A 24,298-nucleotide genomic window follows, 5' to 3' on the forward strand; every position below is an offset into this window, starting at 1 on the left:
CAACAAAACTATACTATTTCTGTAGGTCAACTCTCAGAGACATCTGCAACTACTTTGGCTGAAATAATAAATAAATAAAAACATTAAAGGGAATATATGTGTGTGTGTAAACCTAAATTAGCCATTCAGAATGGAAAAAAATCACATAGCTGCTTGGCAAAGTCATGAGCTAGTGCGAACTACTTGTTACTAAAAAAAGTATCAGAAAACCTCAATGATAGTCACGCTGACATCCCCACCTAAAATGTATACGCTATTGAGACAGCCAGCAAAAAAAATCTCTTCCTAATGGGGCTGTGTAAAGTAGTCTAGGTCTTCAGCTTTTCTAAAATGAAAGCCCATTCTCATTCCCAAATGAGGTATTTGGGCAAAACCCCCCAACAATCTCTTGTGTGTTTCTGTGACAAGCAGCCTTTATTTGCATTATCTTTTCACAGTAAGCTTTCTGCAGCAGAATCATAATGACCCCCAGGGAAATGCATCAGTTATTCTGTCCTTAGAGAGTACATTTATGCCATATCATTGCTACCTTAAAAGAGGTTGCTTATTGTCCTCAGGAGAACATTTCAGTTGCATTACCCTGGCAGCGGCTGCTTCCAAATTTATTATCATCCTCAGGAAGAGCTGATGACTATCCTCTACTGATAAGAAAATCAGAAGAGTTTTCACAAACATTTAAATTCAGCTCTACTAGAAATTACTTGTCGGCCTGCTAAAGTGTCTTTGAGAAGCAAAGCGTTGTAGGCTTCTTTCTGGGTTCACAGAGATTTGTGTTAGTGGACAGAGAAGAAATGGAAAGTTGGTCACTAAAGTACAAAGAAAAAAACCCAGCAACCTAGCAGGTAAAACTGGGCATACTAGAGCAATACTTTATCTGTTCCACATGCACTTAAGAAATCTTAAGAATATCTTGTGCTTTAATATTTAAAAAAAAAACACCAAAAAAACCCAACAAAACAACAGTCAGTGCCAGTCACTCCTGAGACTAAGGTCACTCAGGGCAACCTGAGTATTTTTTACCCGAAGGGTGTTAGACTGAGGAAGGATGGAAATTGAACCTGTCCTTCAGCCAAGTTGAATTGTGAGTGACACTCGCAGTTTTAAGACATTTGGTTTTAATCAACTTTATTAAGAAAACAGGGATAAACAACTTCAGAAAAGACCAAAACCCGAAAAATTATAGTTCAAAAAAATGCGAATTACTTAGGAGGAGACGGGTCTCCCCTGAAAAGCATCATACAAATCATTGGAATAAAAACCCCTCTTTCCACTTTCGTTACTAAGAAAGGAAAAGCATCTGGGAATGGCTCTGTAACCATAGCAACATTTGCCATTATTTTTTTTCAAAGAATTTTTGAGGCACTACAATTTGGGTTCTGCATTCTGAGGATAAAGTTTGTACCAAGGAAAAGAATAGAATAACTTTATTTTGTTGCAGACAACTTCTAAAAAGATTTTTTTTTCTGAACAGAAGTAGCTTAAAAAAAGAGGTCACATGCAAACAATAAGAAATGTAATTGCGTACACATTTTTTTTTCTTAAGTAAGGTGCAGGACATGGTATGTAGCTCTCAGGAGATAGTATTTGGAAATTATTACTATACACAAAACCATACTAATTTAGAATAGCCAATTATAAGAAATTTGCAATTATGACAGGAGTGTGGAAAAAGAAATGTAGTTTGCATATAGTATCAGCTTAATCAGAAAAATGTTATTTTTTCATAATCATGAATAAAAATTTCCTAGATACTGTTGCTTGGGTCAAAGATGAAAAGCTTGCTTTCTGTTTCCCTTCCTCTTACTGGGCACATATAGTCTCAACTTATATTTGTTATGAAGAACTGTGTTCACAGTAGCTTACAAGCACAACTCCCCCAACACCCCCTTCCAGTTTACAATTAATACTCACTGTTTCTGAAAAGCCACACTCAGAAATAAAGATACAGGTATAAAGTAACGCACAAGTGACTTTAAAATATTTAGGGTTAAGCACATTCAAATTCTAAATATTTAATCTATGAGGCAATCTGAATTTATTCTTCCAATATAACCAAATGGCTCAGATAAGCCAAGATCATTGTTCAAGGGTTCAAGGAGATGCATTGAATCTCTTTACACTAACTCGACAGGTAGGGACAGTGAGAGAAGGTGACAGAAAGGGACTGACTTACTCATTAAAATAGGTTCTAGCTATCAGGAGAAAGAGCAGTGGAAGGAAAAGGACAGTAGCCTAGCAATTGGAAGACATGGTCAACAGCTTACACAACTGCAAATACAGAAGTCCTTGTTCAAGTTACTGTATCTACATATTTCATTTCTGTTTGCAAAGTCAAATAGTACAATAATGACACCTTCATTACAGTCAGTAAGGCACTCCAGTACCACCAAAATAGCAATCATAAAGCCACGAGAAATACTGTCTAGGGATCCTCACATCTTAGAGCAGCATCTTAATAAAATCTTGCATCCAGTTTGCTTTTTATTTTCTTTCTTTAACATTTCTTGTTAGAGCTCTCAATTAGGGATGTTCTTCCAGGCTTAAGGTGGTCAAATTTATGTGATTTATTACCTAATAAATGTAAAGCATTAGGATTTTATGTAAATGGTTTGTAGCTCCCACGAGGTACCTATTCTTCAGGCAAAACTGAGCTACCAGTTTTTCTTTTGGATACATGAGAAGCTATGTATCCTTTAAGGACTAATCTATGCTACACGTAGCAAGATTTTTTTGGATTTACATGAAGGTCATATTGGCAACAAGAGAACTAGAATTCCTAAGATGTGACATATTTCAGTGCATCATGCCAAATGAGGAAAGTATCCTTTCAAACTGTTATGAGAATATATCATAAAAGAATACATGATAAAACTCTGCATGGAGCTGATATAATTCATTTATCCTGCCAATTCAAGTGAACTGAATATTTGACTTCACACGAGCACCATCAGATATGCTGCAACCACCCACGGACGCAAAGATTCATCACTTTGGGATCCTGAGCTGGGCAAAGTGGATGTTGTAAGGATTGCCCAAGTGAGCCCATTGACTGTATTAAGGCTTCAACTACATCAGTGAAAGGAGGTTACTATCCCTTTTGATCTACTTTAGTGTGTTCCAATTCAAAGCTCGCTAATTTACTTCAGGCAAAAAGTGATTATTTAAACTGTTCTGTCTGATTCTGTCCAAGACACATGAGAGAGTATTTGCATGAACTGCTTAATCAGCAGATTGCTGGTGCCTGACCATGTAATCTCCAAAAAGAGGGCAGCAACAAGGAGCTGCAGCTGATAACCTTTTTGACTTGCACAGTTACCTCTGGAAGATATTCATCCACTGCTTTGCTCCCTGCGAGCACCCACTGGAAACAGAACAAAGATGAAAAGAACTTTCTGAGGAACCTCTACGGAAGATCAAGCTATCTGGCCTTCTGGCAAATCATCTCCTCTGTTATCAGAGGAGATGTAAACTCTAATTCACATTGCAATCTCATCCTCATGATACAGCAAGGTTACAGAAACTACTTGAACTAGAATGCACCACTTGAACAGATGCACCAACTGAAATCACTGTCCGTGTTTGTGTATATGTTAACAACAAGATTTGGTTTCAGCAGGTAGGTAACAACTCTAGAACCGCTGCTCATGGCAAAAGCAAATGGTCCTCCCTCTCATGCCAGTAATTTACTGTGATTTTGCCATCACAGTTTTCCCCAAGCCCCCACCTACTTTGCCCAACAGCATCATCTCTGCACTGCTCTGACAGGACAGACAACGAGTACTTTGCTACAGTGCAAAACGGACTGTGCACAGAATTTCTTTCAAGATAGAATGCTGACGGCCGCTGACTCGGCTCTGCTCACCTGCTGGTAACCGGAAAGTTTGTGCAGTCTCTTTTGCGACTGCTGGCTGTTACATTTGCTGTCAGCCAACAAATTCTGTTTGCATAACGTCCTTGAGGTGATAAGCAATCACTTTCAATTATGCAAGAATGGCAACTTCCATCATATACTCATCAGATACCAGCTCATTCCTATCAGATCTTCCTGTTCTAAGGTTTATGATTCTTAACCCATTCTGGTAGTAATTTACTCCCTTTCCCTATTCCATTGATTTTTCCATAATGGTAAGCTCTATTTTTCAGACTCGTAAGACCGCTTCATGCAAGGAATGTTAGGAAAGGGAATTCCAAGGTTTTAATCAAGAAGAGATAAACTCGCAATATCGTCACTGAACACTTCCAATTTATGAATATATTGCAGCTTCACACAGTGTATATAAGTTACCTTTTGTTTATATTATAGATGTAAGCAAATAGTAACATGCCCACAACTCACTACAATAATTTATTTTCTTGCTCCTCTAACATTTAAAACTTTAATTTAATCTTATGCTGTGTAGGAGGCCAGGTATATGTACCTCTGACTTTTTAAAAAATAAATCAAGGCTAAGTGTTAAGAGAGTTGTTTTGCCACGACAAAATCTTTTGCCATGGCAAATTTCAGTAATATCTGAATAACTCAGGGATTTCTCAAACTGCAAAATCTTAATTTGGCTGAGAACAAAAATTAGCCCGACTGGAAGTAATTGTTCACACTTGCAAAACAGTTTAAAATTATAAACTGTCAGATTACGTAAGAAATCCAAAGCACACAACGCTCAGGTAAGACTTGAGCAAAAAAGCATCTTTCAAACAACAATTTATAGGAATGTTATATAACTAAACTTATCTGAACTAAGTGATGTGTATTTACCACTGAGAACTGAATAATCTAAGTGCCAAAAAGTGCCAAGATATCAGTTCCACAATACATGACAGATTTTCAGAATCATTCCCCCACTTTTTTTCAATAGGAACAATTTTATACAAATAACTCAGATAAATCTTAAGTGATGTCTGTATAGCCTGTGTGTTGTAATATGCAGAACACTGACTGCATTCAAAAAGGCAATCATTTTTTTTTGTTGTTTTTTTAACTTTATCTCTCTCCTTAATTTAAAAGAAGAAACACTAGATAATGAAAAATATCACTTATTCGTGAAGGAGCCAGCATAAGTGTAAAACTAATAATTCTTAAAATACTATAGAGGGACACGAAAGGCAACCACCCACCCCTCTACCCCCCAAATCTACCATGATTAACATTCAGGGTACAAATTTAGCAAAATCAGGAAAAAAAACCCAAACAATTGGAATATGACTTACTCGTTATATTTTATTATATGGCAGATGTCAGCTAGCAGGAAAGTAACAAATGGAGGACAAGATAAGAGTGCCTGCCTTCCCTGCAACAACAGCTCCTTAACTTGTAACAGCAGTTATTATGCTCATTTTCAGATGTGAAAGTTGTCACTTAAAAATCTATTTCTATCAAATCACAATTGATTTAATAAACATTAATCAGATGCAGAAGACTCTGCCAAAATAATAAACTGTTAATTGAAATAATTCACTGCATGTAGAAAAGCCACCTACTGTCTTCAAGCAACCTGTTATAAAAATACTGCTGATCGGGGAATTAAGTCTGCACACAAGACACCAGGCACTGACACAACAGAACCTGATGGACTGAAGGGGAACAATGCACCAGGTAGTAATGTTTCCACCTTGAATCGCTCTTTTTTTTAATCTTCCCTTTTTTTTGCATGATCCAAACATAGATGACTCTATGACAGGTAGACACAACAAACTATTAGGTCTATTATGCTAATCGTCTGCAAATTAAACTGTAGTAAACTCAAAGTAAGTCTCCATGCTAAAGTTGTTAAGACCTTCTCTGTCAATAACCTGGATAAAATGAATTATACAATTACACTTCAGCACAAACTGTAATGACTACAAATTACAGCAGTAATTGTATTATAGAGCAAAGTGATTTGATTCATTGCTTACAAGGCATAATCAGTAAGGTGAAATAAGACTATCTCTATATTCCATCTTTAGAGTCTATTTTTCTGAAGAGTAGTTTGCGGGGATTTTTTACCCAACATCTCATTGCTCTGACTGCCAGAAATATTTAATGCATTTTTTGGGTGAAAGTCATGAGCAGCATCTTAAATTACTGAGGTAGGTCTGGTAGGGTCTGTAAAGAATCAGGAAGCATCACTACTCCCAGGAGATGAAATAAGGAGATAAACAGAGATAACTAGGAGGCAGCCTTGTATGGCAGAGAGCTCTTTATGGGTATCTGCTGATGAGCAAGGGCAGGGAACTGACTAAAGGAGATTACATTTGCATTTCTGCTGGGTCACAGTTCATTTTAATTTCATTGGTTGTTGTTAAGTTAGGATAACAAAATAGCCTTTACCATTACCCAGAGAAAAAGAATTAGAAGGGTGGGCCAGGCTAGGGTGACACCTCACGGTCCCAAACAAGAAACAATTAGGTTTGGCAGAAAAGCCACTCTAAGCAGCACCTCTCATACAGGGACTCCAAAGACTGAGATAACTGAGGAGCACTTAGTGAACTGGGCAAAGAGAAGCATCTTTAAGTCAGCCAAAACTCCTTGGCCTAAAGTTCACAAGAACTTAAGGGCATAAGCAAGAGCCTCCCTATCTAATATCAAGTTGTCTGTGCTAAGCTACAGAGTTGGCAGAACAGCTTAGACAAAAGACTGACATGTCAAATTTGGAAGCAGTATTGCACAAGAAACTGTAAACCAGAAAAAGGGTAGAAGGAAAAATATCTTAACTCTGGACTGTAGACAACTTGTTAAAGGTTCTTGATAATGAGAGAATGAGTGGAGATGATCATTAACAGCATGCCCCTAAATCCTTCATATTACTGCCGATAGTTTTCTTAAAGCCTGCTTTACTCTGTCAAGATATTTTTAAATACCAAAAGGCGATCAGCTAAGAATGACAGAGAAAGAGAGTAACACACACAATACTTTCAGTTTGTGTCCTAGCGTGCATCTCTATTCATTTCAATCAGAGATGTTGCTGGGGTTATGTTGTTGGTTTTGTTTGTTTGTTTTTTAAATAACCGGTCCTCATTTTATAAGTCGACTCTACTCTCCTCATTATGGAAGTTTTCTCAGTGACTTCCAGCTAGACCTTTCTCTTCTTAGGGGTAATACTAAATAACACAGCTGCCATGGAGTACAGTTATGCTCATCCTGCAGTCAAATGAAGGAAATTTGTGAAATCCGGTATTTGTCTGGAAAGATAAGGCTGACAGAAACAAAAGCTTTAAGAGTTCTTTGGTTGCTCTTTCGCTCAATAGAAAAAAGGCTATTCATTTATTATTAGAACAATCTCCTTAATCAAACTGCTGATTCAGCTTGCTCTTTAGTAGGTGATTATAATGAAGATTATGAAAATCAGGAAAGAAGCCAGAACAGCACTCGACTCTATTTTGGAATAAGCTAAAGAAGACCTGAGAGCTTTACAACTTTGTCCTTTGACATGATCTGGAAAAACAATTTTCAGCATCTTCAGAGATGTTGGCCACCAGAAGATGCTATGTTAAGCTTACCTTTATTTTTCTTTAATGTGTGCTTTGATAACATTAACAGTACTATTTTAAAATATTATTGTGAAATTCCAATGAAAAGCATGAATTTCTGCATGCTTGTATTTTTCCATAACAAGCTCTGCAGTTGCACTCAAACAGGGAGAATAATCTGGATGTCAAATATTTGACAGTCAATTTGAGCAGAAGTACATAACTGTGGAGCTAGGAATCATTTTTAATAATTGAAAGCACTTCATATTCATGCAAAATGCATATAAGAAACATACATTTTAGAATACTTTTAATCCCAAGAATAAGGTCAATAAACCCGTAATTTTATAAGGATTCTTTCTTTCCCCTCACATAATTATCTTAAAAATGTATTACAGCTGTAGGTCATATTTTTATGCAAATGAAAGGGTTTGGGTTTTGTTGTTTTTTTTTTTTAAATAAAGACACTTCCTATTTAGAGATATGGTACCATCAATTATGAATTAATTGATCTCTCTGACAGAAGTTCCTTATGCATGTACAGTTCAGGAAAAAATCTTTGTCTATTGAATTTTGATTACAGCTGTGCAGTAGTAGCAGGAGACATGCATATTCACACAGCAGTTATTTTCTCACTTTAATAAAAAATTAGATAAAGATGACTATTATTTAGAATATTATTGCAGCTCTTCCCACTTCCACACCAAAACCCACATCTTTTTTCCTTCCATTCACTAAGCCAAAAACATAACATGCATTCACACAGGCACAAAAAAAGTGAAAGGAGACTGGAACATTCTGATGAAAAAAAAATCAGGGCTTTCAAGTCATGAAAATGAGTGTTATTATAAAAGTTGGCATTATAAGGCAGTAGATGACTGCTAGACTAATTTTATTTAATAGACATCCAAAACCCACTTAGCTTAGAATATATTTTATCATTAATGCAGAAAGCCACCCTTCAGTTTTTATACTTGAAAATTTAGACCAAGCATTTGCTATCACTGTGTTCAAAGTTTTTCATTTCGTCTCCCAAACATATATAGCCATGTTAACTTCCAGACACCAAACACAAAAGATTGAAAATATGCAACTACTTTAATTACGAACATACTTAAGCATCTTGGTGATGTAGAAGAGTAAGTCCCATTATCTTACAGTAAATCAATCATGTAGACACCTTAAAAAAAAATCTTGTAAGGTCAGAAAACTTTAAAATGCAAAATTTTGTAATGGTTTATTAAAATTATCAACTATGTAAGAGTGGGGGAAATGGAACATGTTCTCAACGTGAAAACTACATCTCAAATGTCTGGAAGTAGTTTGGGAAAGGAAAATCCATAAAAAACATTTCCCTTGTTCCTAAACAGGGACAGGCAGTCTACCTGATTTGATCAATCCTAAGTATATTTATATAGAGACAGCAGGCAATGCTTAGCCATGCCATGGTAGTGAATACACATTGGTTACTCCAGAAAGCAGAAGAATATATTTCCATTCACTGTGCAGTGCTTGCTATACAATGTACTGATTTTAAAAAAAGGAATAATTGAAAATTTAAATAGGAACCACTGAAAAACCTTATAAGCGCTCTACTCAGATTTTTTTTTTTCTCCCACTTAAAAGCAGAAGCATTGTTTTCTAAATTTTCTACACTGTTTTTTTGCAGGACTAATTTCAAGCGTATAGGCTGAACTGAGTGCACTTTTCCCCCCTCCCTAATCTAATGTTCTAATACATATGAGTTTTGACAGCAATGTAAGAAATGAAACAAACCCCAAACAAGCAAACAAAAAAACCCCGCTAAGCCCCGACTTGAAATGCCCCTTCCTCTCAGCAGCTCTGCTTAGTAGTAATTGGTATAGGAATGGTTCTCCCCCATTAAAGTTTCTTCTTTCATAAAACAGAGATGAGAATCTCTCTGAACATAATTCAAATAATTGACTGTCTGCATCTATTTTTGTTGATACATGTCAACGCTGCAAAACTAACAGAGCTGTTAGTTAGCTAAGGCAACTGTATAGTACCACAGAAGGCTATCCAAAGCAGTACAGGACATGAAATACTTGCTTTTATGCTCGTTACCACAAAAAGTATTTTCTTGTATTTCAAAACAATGCAGGTACCCTAGAACATCACAAAGAAAATCTACCTGCAGGTAAGGTAGATTTGAGACTGTGACTTACAACTCTCTCTGTTACTACTTTTCAGCTTCCCATTTTAGAGTAATGAAAAATCAAAGTTCATTGAATTACTCCATACAGATTTCTTCTAGGCTGAAATTCAATTAAAGAATCCATGAACTAGTATTTTTTCAGAGCTGCCAAAGAAGAAGTGCAATCAACAGAGTGGAGAACTATTGAAATAATGAAACTATGTTTAACAGTTCTGAACCATAGTACTGGATCCCTGTTATACTGTCAGCCTGTTTTTTTGTGTTCCAAAGTGCAATACAAATGTCTTTCAGTATGAAAACCTTAATATTCTTTTACCTTTCGCAGTGAAATCAGCAACAATTCTGATATACTCATCAACACAAAGAGATGCTGTCTGTCTTTGTTTTTAACACCCAGTGATGGATATACTGCAACTATTTTCCATTCACTGCTTCTTACTTTCTAGGTTTTGCATTGAATCCCATAAGCCTTAGATAACTATAGCTTATTCTAATGCATTTAATTCGTAATACTTACTTAAACCCACAATGGTTATTCTTTGATTGGAAGGGCTATTTCTAAATCTCAGTTAAAGTTCACTTGTTCTGATATTCCAGGGACATTTAGCAGTTACATGTCAAAGAAAGAATGACTAAAACCACAACATGGTGAAGTCATCCCATCTATACATCCCTCCCTAGAGGCTGATAAGTAGGTCTGTATTTTCTGCTTGCTTCTGTGTGACTGCACTATCCCTTGAGCACAAATTGGACCCCCCAAAGCTAATGCACTTCCTTGGGCATTATCCCCACCTTTCTCATATGCTTCTGCGTCTCTCAGATGAAACACCTGTACAAGCGAGTCTCAGCATAACAAACCCCCTCATCAAGACGAAGCTGCTGCACAAGCTTGAATTACTACCTTCTCAGCCATGCTGTGAAATCCACATGAAGAACAAGACAGTATATAACACAGTAAAAAAATCTGCATCCCTGCTTGACTTCACAGATCACAGCATCTCCTACGATACTGTTACTCTCCTGCCAATGTCAACATACCGTGAGGAAGAGTCCCAATGAGCAATGCCACGATAGCTAGCCCTTTTATCAGACTCAGAATTGCACCGATCTTTTTTGCTGCCCAGTCTATAAGACGATGCCTGCTTCTCCGTGGTGCCTCAAACCAGCAGTAATCAAAACTGCCAACACAAGGTTCTGTTGTCCGTCCTTCTGCATCAAGGTAACAATGCTGACAGCACCTCGCGTCTTACAAAGTAATCATTGTGTGGAAGATACTCGCGTGGTGATGGTTAGCTCTGCCTTTTGCCAGCTTTTTTTCTCCCTCATTTTCTTCATTGTTTTAATCACAATTGAAAAGGCTGAACAAAATCAATACAAAAATATATTACACTAGCACTAAACGCTGGCCATCGAGTTGCACTGATTAGACAAAACTGATTCAGTTGAACTTGAATTTCACTGGGAATCCAAAACATAAATGTATGGAAAATTGTGGTGATACATGCTTTATTTTTACTTGGCTAAAAAAAACCCGGTAACTTTATCAAACATTATAAACATTTTCACTGCTGACAACCCTCTTCAAACATCAACTACTGTAATTTTCCACACATTTACATAATACTGGCTGATTAAGCTGTCAGAATTTTCATTGCTGCTTGCTGCAGGAATCAAAAATAAAAACACAGCACTCGCGTGGTTTGCCCTCATAAGATTTTGACACTAGAACATAAGAAACAGTAAAATGGCTAATCTGAAGCGTATGGGGGAGTATTCTCCTCAATTACTAATTCTCTCATCCACGCAGAATTTAGCTTCTTTCCCCCAGTGTAAGATCTTGTCCCAGTTGGCAGCAACCCACTTAAAAACAACCCAACCCATGGATCTGCAGTCCTGCCTGAAGAGGACCACTGAACTCATGCAACAACTTCAGCAAACTACAGCCCTGCCCAGCTAGATCTGCAGAACACATGCCTGCGTCGCACAGGGACTTTCTGGTTATTATTAAGAGATTCTGAACAGTTTGTATGAATTTGAGGACATATCAACATACCCAGTTCTTGCTTCATTTGCCTAGATATATTAATTCTTTCCACGTTGTAAAAGACTAAAGCAAGGTGAACTGTGATGGGGATGAAAGGGGAGGCTCAAAATGTGTTAATATTATTACAGACATCAAGGTGTCTGCATGACCTTGTTGAATTATTTCTAAAAATACTACTGATGCAGGTAAGCAGTCTTACAGTTTTTGTCAAAAAGATAAGCCCCCGCAACCCACATATTGATTGCTTAGAGTAGGACTATGTTAAAGAATGATAAAAGGTATTTCAGTCAATGCAAACTGTGGCCACACATACCTTAAGGCACGTGCAACAAAAAAAGTTCTTTTTTTGTTTTGATATATTTACTTCTCTTCTTCCTTTAAGTGCTGCCAGATACTCATCTCCCACTGTTCTATTTATTTCTCTGATTATAGTTTGCAGTTATCTTTTAAAGTAAACCTATTGTTTGCATGATGGCTGCAATGGACTTTGAATCTCCAGATTTCCTAGGTGTGTAATCTAACCATTACACAATAACCAAAAAGGCAGAGACCTTGCTGCTCTGGTCAATCACCCTTCCAATCTGTATTTCTAAGGCAGTTTTTAACTGTGTGCCTAAATGGAACACTGAAACACGTCAGCCCACAGAGGTGTTTGGGGCTTGAGAGTCCAGCCACACAGTGATGCCAAGGACAAGCTGAAGGCCATCCCCACTCAAGATACAAATCATGTTTCAAATGTGTCTCCCTTCATTTACCTGTCATCAGCTGCCTTAGGTGTCTCATTTAGCAAATCTCTCATTTGCATTGTTCAACTTCTGGTTTATTCAGGGCTGTAACTCCTACTGCTGGACTGTCTGACATAATTATACTCTGGTATCTGTTTAATTTGCCTGTGAAATTCTGTGTTTGCAGCACATAACGTCTTGCCCTAAGTACTACTTAAAAGTTGCTCAGAGATTAAGACTATTAAAAAAATGGATTAATTAACAGAATACTAGTAATCTGTTAGTAACTGTGAGGCAACAACAGGGTATTACTTATCATCATTAACAATTTCAAATATTTTGAAAATAAATTATTATTGAAAAGGATAGTACAATTCTGAGTTAAAAGTTACTCCTCTTATAACATCATCCTATCTTATTCAAAATTTTGAAGTGTGCAGAATATGGAACTATACTGCTCTTTCACTGTGAAAATAGAGATTTTAAAAATGATTCATTGTCCTGTCAGATTATCTGCCTAATGCCAGACAAATTCTATTAACATCTTTCAACCTTCCTCTCCCCTCCAAAACATTGGTAATAAAAGTACTTTTCCCTCTCCTACCTTCTATCACATTGACTATAGGAATAGGAAAAAATGGAAAGAAAAACCTCTACTACAGTGATTTTACAGTGTAGATCTGTGTTATTTAGTAATACATGGCTCAACTTTTTTAATTAAAAAAAAGGACAATATTCCCACGCTGTAATACAAATAGTGTCAAAAAAGGTGTGTTTTGTCCTGGACTACACAGATAGCTCCCACACTACTGTCATGGAGGTCAGGCTCCCATCTGAAGCCAGGCCTGCGTGCACATTCCTTCATATCACTTCTAAACACTTCAGCCCTTGTGAATCGTACTTTCTGGAATCTCATTAGAATAGATTATGCATGTTTTATATGTTGCCTCAGAGAACTGCATATTTTAATACACACACATCTCATCAAGAAATACTAGATCTGCCAGTTTTACTTTATCTACCCTTCATAGGTTCTGAACAGAACAGAGAAGAGATTTTAAGTGATTTTAATACAGAAAGAAATCCAGCAGCTGGAGCCAACTGTTAAAAAATTTGAAGTCCTATTAATTTTTTATCACATGTCCAAAAGGACACTGCTCTAGGTAGATTATACAGGCATATTCAAATAAGTTTAGGGAAGAAGCTTCAAACATTGTTCTCAGAATAATTTTAAGTAATGGATAATGATGCCCATGAAAAGATGAGTGAGAAAAAAAGGCTAAGAAAAATCTATTTTGATCAACCAACCAACTACACAAGTGTGTCAAACACATGCATTTTCATTTCTCTAAGAACAGGTTCAACGAAGCATTAAAGAACATATTACCACAGAGACAGCTGTATTCTAGCATACCAAATCAGGAGACATACAGGTTACTTTCCTGATTTATGTATCCCATAGCATCTGCCTGCCAAGGCTGCGTCCCATGACAGAGAGAGCAGACTAATTCTAAAGACATATGCTATACTTCATCTTTTCTCAAAATCTCAAGCCATTGTGATTGTGGTAGAATCTGACACAGAAACTAAAAGATTTATAGCGCTAAGCTTTGCACAGCTTGCAAAGATGACCAAAGCAGCACTTATTTAATACACTTACTAAATGTATCATAAAAGCCAAATCAGCCTGTTTGCAGTGATGAAACCTCACAAAAGTTAAATGGCAAAAGTTCTTTGTTCTAGATTTTTGACCTTTCTTTTTAAATTCTCAGCACATAGGACATAGGACATAAATTCTTTATGTTCCCAATGCAGCTGGGATCTTTTTTTTTCCTCTTTCAAAGGTTTCCCTGCCAAAAAACTAATACTACTCATTTACTGCATGCTTTTATTCAGTGTTCACCAAAACTGGAACTGCATCTCAGAAAAACGTCATTGCTAAATAGCAAAATTGGTAACCGTATCCCCTACCATCTGGTTAAAAAACCTTGAAATGATGAATGAAAACTCCAGATCCCTTGGTAAATGAACAAAAAGGCACTGCTGGTATAGAAAAGAAAGAAAATAAATTTAAAATCACGTTAAAAGATTTTAAGCAACAATAATCACAGTCAAGCTGAAAGCAAAGTTAACTTTTCAATAGTCTAGTCTATCACTAAGGATTAACACACATCTAGATAAAAATCAAGAAGCTGCAGCTTACCTTGAAGAAGTTTAGTGCCATATCCTCTCACAAAGCAAAAGCGTTTTTTAGCCCCCAAAAATGTATAAAAAGAAAACGTGTCGTCTAAGTTATCACTCACAAAGAGCATGGCTGAATCCACCTAAGACTTATGTGGCTCCAAAAGGCAGGGATAGTAACCTGTACTAATAAATCAGTGAAAATATTTTTTATGCTCTTATTACCAAATTATTGAGTTATTAGTGCTTATTACATTAACAAGAGCAGGTCATCATCAATGGTGGGGCAGGACAAGTTAGAGGAGTTGAAAATAGAAAATAAGACTACTTCCTTGGACTGACCTAGGTTCTGACAGTATCTTTCTTTGGGCGTATTGTCATTACCCTTACTTAAAGTCAGAGATACTTTGAGAAGAGGAAGCAATGGACCAAGCTGCCACTGGAACTTGTACAGTTAGTTTTGCTAGGAACATTCCTATTTCTACTAAGCTACCTATTAAAGGAAGTTAGGAATAATTACATCAAGCCTGCCATGATGCACAACAATAGAACAAATGATGCGTTAGAAATACCTTTCAATCTAAATAACTTTAAGAACAAAAGATCTGTTGCATTTCTCTGTCTTGTAATGCTGAACCAGAAACTGAATTTGCATCCCAAATAAGCTTTTTTTTTGTTAAAACTGAAATCACATTTTTTCCACTGCTGTTGAACTATCACTCAAAGTAGCCACTCCTCATAGTCTAGGAAAGCTGTCAAGATTCATTTTTCTCACTGCAACTAAAATAAACAAAATATACCATTCTTGGGCACACAGGACTTTATCCCCTGTTTTCATGGTCCACTCACATATACAGTTACCAAAAGAAAAGGATTAACACAGGTCCTCATTTGTCTTGTAATTGTCCATCGTTTTACAGCCTGCACACAATATCAGGGAAGAAACATAGAAGAGCTACCACTCATGTACATGTTTGTATCATTTAGGGAACAGATATTATATTATAAGCCTTACCATAGACTGATATGAAGTTCAATAGTCTGTGTTTTCATGCTTTAACACTGGCTAGATGAGGACAGAGCACTGGATGTAACCGGTGCCCTAGATACTGTATGTTTTCTATTACCATTTAGTTTCACTTTGTTGCTATGTACAAGAATTGAGTTTCTTCTCTCTCCGTTCAGCACTTCAGCCTGCATCTCGAGTACTCAGACCAAGTTTAGGTCTCCTCATGAGACTGACAGAACTGAAGTGAGTTCAGTGGAGGGCCACAAAGATCACTTGGGGACTGAAGAGAAGCTGGAAGGGTTGGGTGTGTTTAGCCTGGAGAAGAACAGATCTGGTGAAAGCAGCAGCTAGTTTCAGTCTTCCACAGGTGAATGGGAGTTACAGAAAAGACAGACAGACTTTTCTCAGAGGTGAGAAGAGGTAATAAGTTAAGAGTCAGTGGACAGAAACTGCAGCAATGAAAATTTTTACTGTTCTTAAGAAAATAATTTGCAACAAGTCTATTGACAAGTAGGTGGTCACCTACTTGCAGAGACTATGGAATCTCCATTTTTGGAGATACTTGAAACTTGAGTGGAAACAGCCCTGAGCAACCTGGCTTAGCTGTAATGCTAACCCTGCTTTGAGCAGAGGGTTTCACCAGGCCATTTTCAAAGGTCCCTCCCATTCTGAAGTATTCCATGATTGTCCTCATTGCACACTATGTCCTGAAGTAATTTCTGAGCACTTAAGGACTTTCAAAATGTCATTTAATGCATAGGGCAATGGGATCTCATTTCTGAAGGTATCTGAAATTAAGTTCAAATAAATGGAAAGGGTTTTTTAAGCAATACTATGAAAAAAAAAACCAAACAAAAAATCAAATCTGATGATCAATCAGCAGATCAGATCCTCTTTCAGGTAGTTCTCTGTGATATCATACTACAGGGTTTGGGTCTTGGTTTGGGTGGGTTTTTTTAGTATAAAACCTAAATATGAAATGGAATTGTCAAATTTGTTGTTGCCTGTTCAGGCTGCATACAGATATCATAGCTAAAAGTCACTGGTTTTAAAAAGCACTTTAATTCAAAGTGTATTACAAGACAAGCAAATCATATAAAAACATAATTGGGTTTTGTGAGTTTTAAAGTCTTAAACAAAAGAGAAAGCTGTGTAGAATACCACACATTGCATGATAAATGCCACCAGAAATCCCTAAGAGAAACAGAAAACTGGTCCAAAATATCACTCTTTTTATGGCCATATTGTTATCCCTGACTGCTCTTGTACAGAAGAGCTTTGCTACCTCCCACTCACACATCTAATAGAAACTTCTCACCAAGAGCACACACCCGCACAGGAGGATTTTATTGGGAAAATCTTCAACCAAATACAAGTAACATACAGCAGACTGTGAATTCTGGTTACAAAGAGTAGTAAAGAATTCACTGGGTGTATTGATTGTTAACTAACTTAACTACTGTTTCCTTTGAATAAATGCACTGCATGTGTTCCATCTTTAGGGAGCTGCTTATAGGAACACCTCTATCTCCTAAAATACAGGCTATGAAAACCCTTTTAGAATACTATCCAGTCACCTCAGGGCACAACCAAATTCAATGAGAGATCTCATATAACAGAAACATTGATTATAAAAAAAAACAACAACAAAAAACCCCAACCAGTCTTTCAATACTTTGTCATGTTGCGTTATCAGTCTTCAATTGTGATTCTCACAAATGCAAAGATAACATCGAGGAACCAATGATAAATTGAAATAAACATTTAGCACGCAAAAAGAATAAGCTGTGTGTTACACTAAGCGTACTGTAGACACAGTACAATGGAATGTTCCTGAAGGCTGATCTATATAACGACACATTATTATAACAGTTATCTTATCCACACAGATATGGCCCCTTAAGACACCATTTTGGGGGTTTTTTTTGGTGTTTGTTTTTGTTTTTTTTTGTTTTTTTTTTTAAATCTTCCAAGAGTAGGTGAACTGTATTCTATGCACATTTGTCAAAATCAGGTTGGAGATTATCATAATTAGCACACCCTCAGCCTGCCATTTTCTTCACTTGCAGTCAGATGTCATTGAAAAAGAGACTGGAATACTTTCATATGTTTGAAAGCATCAGAAACTCTTATTTCCACAGTGATCCTTGTACGTGAGTGCCAGCTTTAGCGAGGACAAGCAACAGTGAGCACTACTGCCTTTTCCGAAGTACATTTTGGTCTGTAAATATGAGGTAATGATCACTAAGCAGTAATCAGTAAAAACAGAAACACAACCTATATGGCACCATTCCTTCTGAAATTTGCTAATGCTGAAGAACCTCTAAAACAGAGACAGAAACAGTCATTGTATTTTTTTCCACTTAACGGCTACCTCAGTGGTTGATAAAAACTGCTTCCCCACTAGCTGTGGTAATAGCCTGGGAAAGCAAAACTTCAGAAAGATTTAAGATGTACAAAAGCAAATCACAAGAACACTGTGCATGGAAGCTTGTGATTTAGCGGAATAAAAAAAAAGGTCCCTGAACATAGCTGTAACAATCTCTCAGGACAACAACAATAATTAAAACCCTTTTAAACAGCTTTTACAGACAGCTCTACAAGGCTTCTCTACACCTGCACATATATATGATCCAAATGCTAGTTGCATTAAAAATGGCATAAAAAATCAGGAATTTATTTACTTAGGCAGAAAGGGTGGTTCTTTGTGTGATAAACCACCTTATGAGCAAAAGAATAAGCTTCGAGACAGAGATTGCATCTACTTGAAATCTGAAAGTGTGCGGACAAATGGATGATTGGGTACAAAAGCAAAAGACCACCATAATAAAAAATCCCAGATAGTCTGATTTGACATTACAACCATTACGGTAGGGAGGACTAGCAACTGAAAAGAGAGAAATATCACTGGTTATCTTGATGTAAGGTGGTTTTGTTTATAAGTGTTGAAGGAGCTCTATGAGAAGATGAAATCTAATCAAATAGATACGTGGAATATTTCTTCCACAATTCTGGAAATGGTACCTTTCACTTAATTTGTAAAAAGAATTGCATGAACTGAGGATGTCCTTGGAACAAAATAACATAATTTTGACTTTGCAATTTACCAGATGTTCAGCTAATGCCAACTTGTACTGCATAGAAAATCCTACTGGAAAATAAGAGTATTCTGTTCATTTCTACACCTTTATTTCATCTCAATTTGCCCTAGGTATTAGGTGTTCCAGTTTTTCTATATGCGGATAGCATTAAAAATTGAATTCCATGTTTTAAAACTTCCCAGAAGGTTTAATTACCAGTGAAACCCATTTGATTGCTTCACTGTCTTACCCTGAAGTGTTTACTCTTCATTTTCATTATCTGGAACATTTTACAACTTGTATTTTTTCCTGTTGACAGGCAAGAAATGCTAGTTCCAGTAAAACATGCTAGACATCACAAATATTGCGTGATCAAGTACATCTTGGAAAGGTTCACAGAAACAGATTAGAAAAAGATAGGAGTCCTTTTGCTTCAAAGCTTAAAATGTCTGCAGGGATTCGGGAGAAGTTTACCACTGCTGGGTTTGGACATATTCTCTTATCTGATCTCAAGCTCTTTTGACAAAGCAAGCGAGACATAGAGATGAACTAAATGGACTGTGTGTCAACCATAAAAAATCCTACCAGAAAGTACAGTAAGCAAAGCTTCCATTGACAGCAGTATAGTTATTTGGATGACAGGACCCACATCTAGTTCTGCTTTAAAGAAAAATTGTAATTATTTCTGGCCTTTAAATCTGGCCTTGAAATGACACAAGATGAGCATATTCAGATATAGAGACAGATATAATATAATATAATATAATGGAGGAAGAAGAACAAACTAGAAGTCCAAACACATCATCTCTAGTTATAAATTTTATCCTTTAAGGTATGTCTAGAGTGTCTGTATGAAAAATGTAATTATAGTTCAGAACTAGCAGCATTTTCTTTAGTTACTAAAAGTAACAAAAGGAGCCAGTGATAAAGCACAGTGTGAAAAAGAAATACTAGGAATAGTATGTACTTCATTTTTAAAATAGTTTCAATATATTTAAGTTTCGATACCTATATCTAACAAACACATAGAGTCATACCCTAAGAATATCCTTTGTTGGAGTGTTTTCATTAAAGAATCTATTTTACTGCCTTTCTCACTCCTGCACTATTTTAGTGAAGTGAGTAGGAAAAAACTTTATTTCTAATTTTTATTTTCATTACCCTTCAGTGCCATCAGTAAAACTGCTGCTTAGAGGCTTTTCTTGTCAGCTTTATCAGACAAGTTTACTTAAGACATCATTTTTGTTATAGCCACTGAGCTTCAATCTGCACCAGTGCGTGTTCTCACTTCCTCTGCTCTGTAAAGCACTTCTGTGACTATTTAACGGAATCATTATTTCAAAAGGTAGAATAATTACTGTTAGACTCATCCTTATCTTGAATACCTGTCAGCTGTCCTGAACATGTTCAGCTTAGACAAATATAGAATAATCTAGACTTTCCCCCATCCTTTGACTAGGATAAAATTGCGTGATTTTCAATTACATTATGAAATATAGGTTCTTTAACTCCATTGCACTGAAGCCATAATGTGCATAGAAGAAAGTACTTCAGAGAGCCCTTTGGCTTTCACAAGATAATTTAACATCTGAAATGGCTTATGTTAAAGAGCTTGTGCCTAATAATAAAATAAACCGAATGCCATCCATACCCTTAGAAGTTACCTCCCCTTCTTTAGAGAAAAGTTTCTAATAAGAATCATCAAAAAAAAAAATCCTTACAGTATTACTAATTCCAATAAAATATTTTTATTGCAAATCTGCTAATAACCTATTTTTCTATGCAACTGCTGAAAGTATGTTTTTGCATTATGTTCTCAGAAAGCTGTGGTTAGTATTATATACTGTGCGTATTTTATAAATACTGTCATTTTCTACTGAAGTTGAAACATACAACTTTTCAGATGACAGCAGTGAAGTTGCATCCAGTCATGTGCACTGAGATGACAAATCTATATTAAATTCATATTTCTGAAAGCCTTCCATCAATCACAGATGAGACAAATACAAACCTTGAATCTTCCAACACCTCAAACTTCTGAATTCATACTCAGAGTAATTATTGAATATTAAGGAAAACTGGCCTTGGATTTTGGATTTAGATCAACACAGAGAAAAGGAATTCAGTAGCATACTGAAGAGCAGCTGTGAAATCACTTTCCTTCCCTCCCCAATTAATTTCAGTTTAAGTAAAATGAGTTGTGTGTATATATATACACTTTCCATCATCAGTATTAAAGAACTGCCTCCACTTTAGCACACAGTTCCTTTTCCCATCACTCCTGTGACATTTTGAACAATAGACTAAAACATTATTTCTGCCAAGGACTGCAGCTTGGAAGAGAAAGGATGCTGCAAGTCCTGAGTGACAATGAATTGTACAGAAAAACTTGCACTGTGCCCTTACCATAAAGCAATCACCATATATTTGTGAAACTGTACAGTTAGGTTAGTCTGTCTTTATTCAGGGAGACTAAAATAGGATTTATTAAAAAAGCAAGACAGTAAGTAGAATATGCTCCGCCTAACTAAATGGTGTTACTGGATATTATTAGTTACAATCCTGTTAGTTATGTAACAATCTTATACGTTTGTGGCATAAACATTTTAATATCCTCACAGTATCACACTTCAAGCATCCTCAGAGTTAGTGCTCAGCCTCCCTACTTCATTAAATGCCTAAAACATAGTTCGAACTAGAAGAAATTGCTTTCATATTACTTTCTAATGGTAGTCTATTCTGTTCATCCTTGCTTTTTTAAGCTTTAAATTGTGTAAGGCACATCTTATACTGTAGCCTCCAATCTGCACAGGATTTGACATAAATTTCCTCTTTTATTTAGAGTGGAATGAATAATTTTTTTCTGACTCTTGTTGGATTTTTCAGTTGCAATGGTGTACAAAGAGTGTAAGGGAGCAGAGGGGAAGAATGCATTTTCCCAATTAGTTTCTTAACATAATGTAGTATCACATGACCTATGCACACCTTTCTCCCCATAATTTTACTAGATTATCTTCTCGCATAATTCTGAATTACCTGTGCTTGCCACCTGATTTTTAACACTTCGAGCCTTATCTGTCCTCTGAAAAGCAATTCACTTAAGTGAACTCCTGTTCATGAATCTGGTAAGGTTTTGTAAGACATGAAAATTCCTCCATTTTTACACTCCAATCATTTGTACTTCTTCAATTCAGCCTATTCTTGCTAATACCCCTTTTCAGTAATTGTGTAGGTCATTTGCCTGAGGAAAGAGCATCATTACATCTCAGGCTTGGGAGGTATCCCACACCCATCTTGCTTGAAAATGACTATGTTTTGACTTTAATTTGAAATGAAAACTTCTGCTGTGAAAACTGGGTTTATTGTGATCCAAGACAGACACTTTAAGATGTTATCAAGAAGCTACATAACATTTCTATTGACCTATTGGTAGACCTATCGTATTAGTCAAAACCAGACAAGCCAAAATATTCTTGAAAGTTATTCTGGCTCTTACCTCAGATCCTCTTTATTGGTTTACAGGCTGACATTAACCGCAGCTCGTGCATAACCAGACTGCTGCTTTTTCACTAGATTTAATCTGTAGCCCTAGTTTGTCTTTAGAATGCTTTGGTGCCCTTTATGTTCCAAGTCTTAAAACTTGCATGCTCAATTTTCATGGCGTAATTATTCTGAACGCCTTCCTTGATAGCTTCATATGATGACTGTGTAAAAAATCTGTAAACTCTGCTTTAGAGTCTTCTCTTGAGATTATTTCAGTCAGCATTTCTGCAGACCATTCCTACTGGCACCAGAGACTGTATTGTCTCTCAGAAAGTATGGATTTTGCTTTCGGCTCTGATTTGTTTGTAATGCTCTCTAACTCTGCTACAGCCAGTCTCCCTTAAGCTACAACTAATATCAGGACCTCTCCCAGTGTCAGTAGTGGGTATGGATGGCATCGCTCAGAAAAATTATGAGAGGAATGATGCAACTGCTTGCACTTTGGTCAAGTATTTTAACCAGGTGGACAGAACAGTTGGTTCATTTGTGTAGGGACATCTCCTTTTATTCATTAAATGTTTCTGAGATTTTAGAAATCCTTACTGAAGAAGAAATATCAAAGCATAAAAAGAATATAAAAGAACTTCTGCTCTTCTTAGGCAGTTTTTGTCTTACCCTAAATAAATGGTCAATTCAATGAGATTTTTTTCTTATACTGCAATGTTATCAATATTAGCTAGGAAAATTTATAGTTTATCGAGCAAATAATAATAATTTAAAAAGTTACAAAGCCACCTACTATTCCCATTGGTGAAAAACACAGAGAAAATATTTCAAGTGTCCTTCACATTTTCTTTTTCTATTTAATGTTCTGCTAATGACTTAATAACTAGCAAGACGAAAGGTAGCTAGACCATTTCAATTTCTAAAGAAGGACATTTAAAAAAAGGTTGCAGAAGTTCTCTAAATGAAAAACTCTTTTTCAATTCCATGCATGAAATTAAAAAAAACTCTGTAAACAAGACAACAGCTGGCTGTCTTACTGCTGTGCTAGGCATACTCCACTATCCCCATTCACTCACATGTAACAAAAAAATGTCAACAAACAACTGATTATTCCTAATTACCAGTTATAACATTTCAAGGTATAAGCGTAATACTTACATTTAGTTGAAATGTTTGATGACTTGCAGACAAGTACAGCCCAACAAGAGCATGGGCACACTGGTCCCATGCCAAGTGACCGTGTTGATAACTAGCACCAGAATTAAGGTAAGACAATACTCACTTACTTCCCACTGTTTCGAGGGGTGGTGTGGTTCTGTGTTACACAGCGGCCTCTGACACAGCACTCGCCAGCATTTCGCCCATAGCCAACGTGTCATCGTAGAAGTAGTTATTGCCCATTTGGCCTTAGCTTTTTGTCCTAATGATGAAAAATTTACCACTTATTACTGCTTCCAGCTATCTTTTAGCAGGGCTGGTTGTGACAGGATGAGGGGTAATGGTTTTAAACTAAACCAGGGTAGGTTTAGACTAGATATAAGAAATTCTTTACAATGAGGATGGTGAAACACTGGCCGGGGTTGCCCAGGGAGGTGGTGGAGGCCCCATCCCTGGAAACATTCCAGGCCAGGTTGGACGGGGCTGTGAGCAACCTGATCTGGTTAAAGGTGTCCCTGCAGGGGTTTGGGCTAGATGGCCTCTAAAGTTCCCTTCCAACCCAAAGCATTCTATGATTCTATAGCTGTTAGAAGAACGCCACTGGAAAGACAGGACCAGCTTCAGCAAATAAGGAGCAAAGCACTCGCAGTGTTAAGGGCTGAGGAAATGGCTCACAATTTGGAACGCTGTACACATCTCATGGCGCTTTCACAATAAACATAAGAAGAAAACCACTGAAATCTGGAAGCTACAAAACTTTCTGTATCTCGGTCAAATCTATATTCACAGAAACGCACCTCATTTTTCCTTGATTTCTGTACTTGAACCTTTTGCCCCAAAGAGTTCAGCCAGTAAACAAAAGCAATCACGCTGCAACCGCAGACTGAATGGTCTGGAAGTGAGCCCCCACACCAAGGCCTTTATGCACCTGAGGGGGAAGGCGTACGGGCGCACCCTCTTCCCTCAGGCCAGGCGAGGGAGGAGAGGAGC

This window comes from Egretta garzetta, unplaced genomic scaffold, assembly GCF_000687185.1.
Source record: "Egretta garzetta isolate BGI_Z169 unplaced genomic scaffold, ASM68718v1 scaffold220, whole genome shotgun sequence".
Classification (NCBI taxonomy): Eukaryota; Metazoa; Chordata; class Aves; order Pelecaniformes; family Ardeidae; genus Egretta; species Egretta garzetta.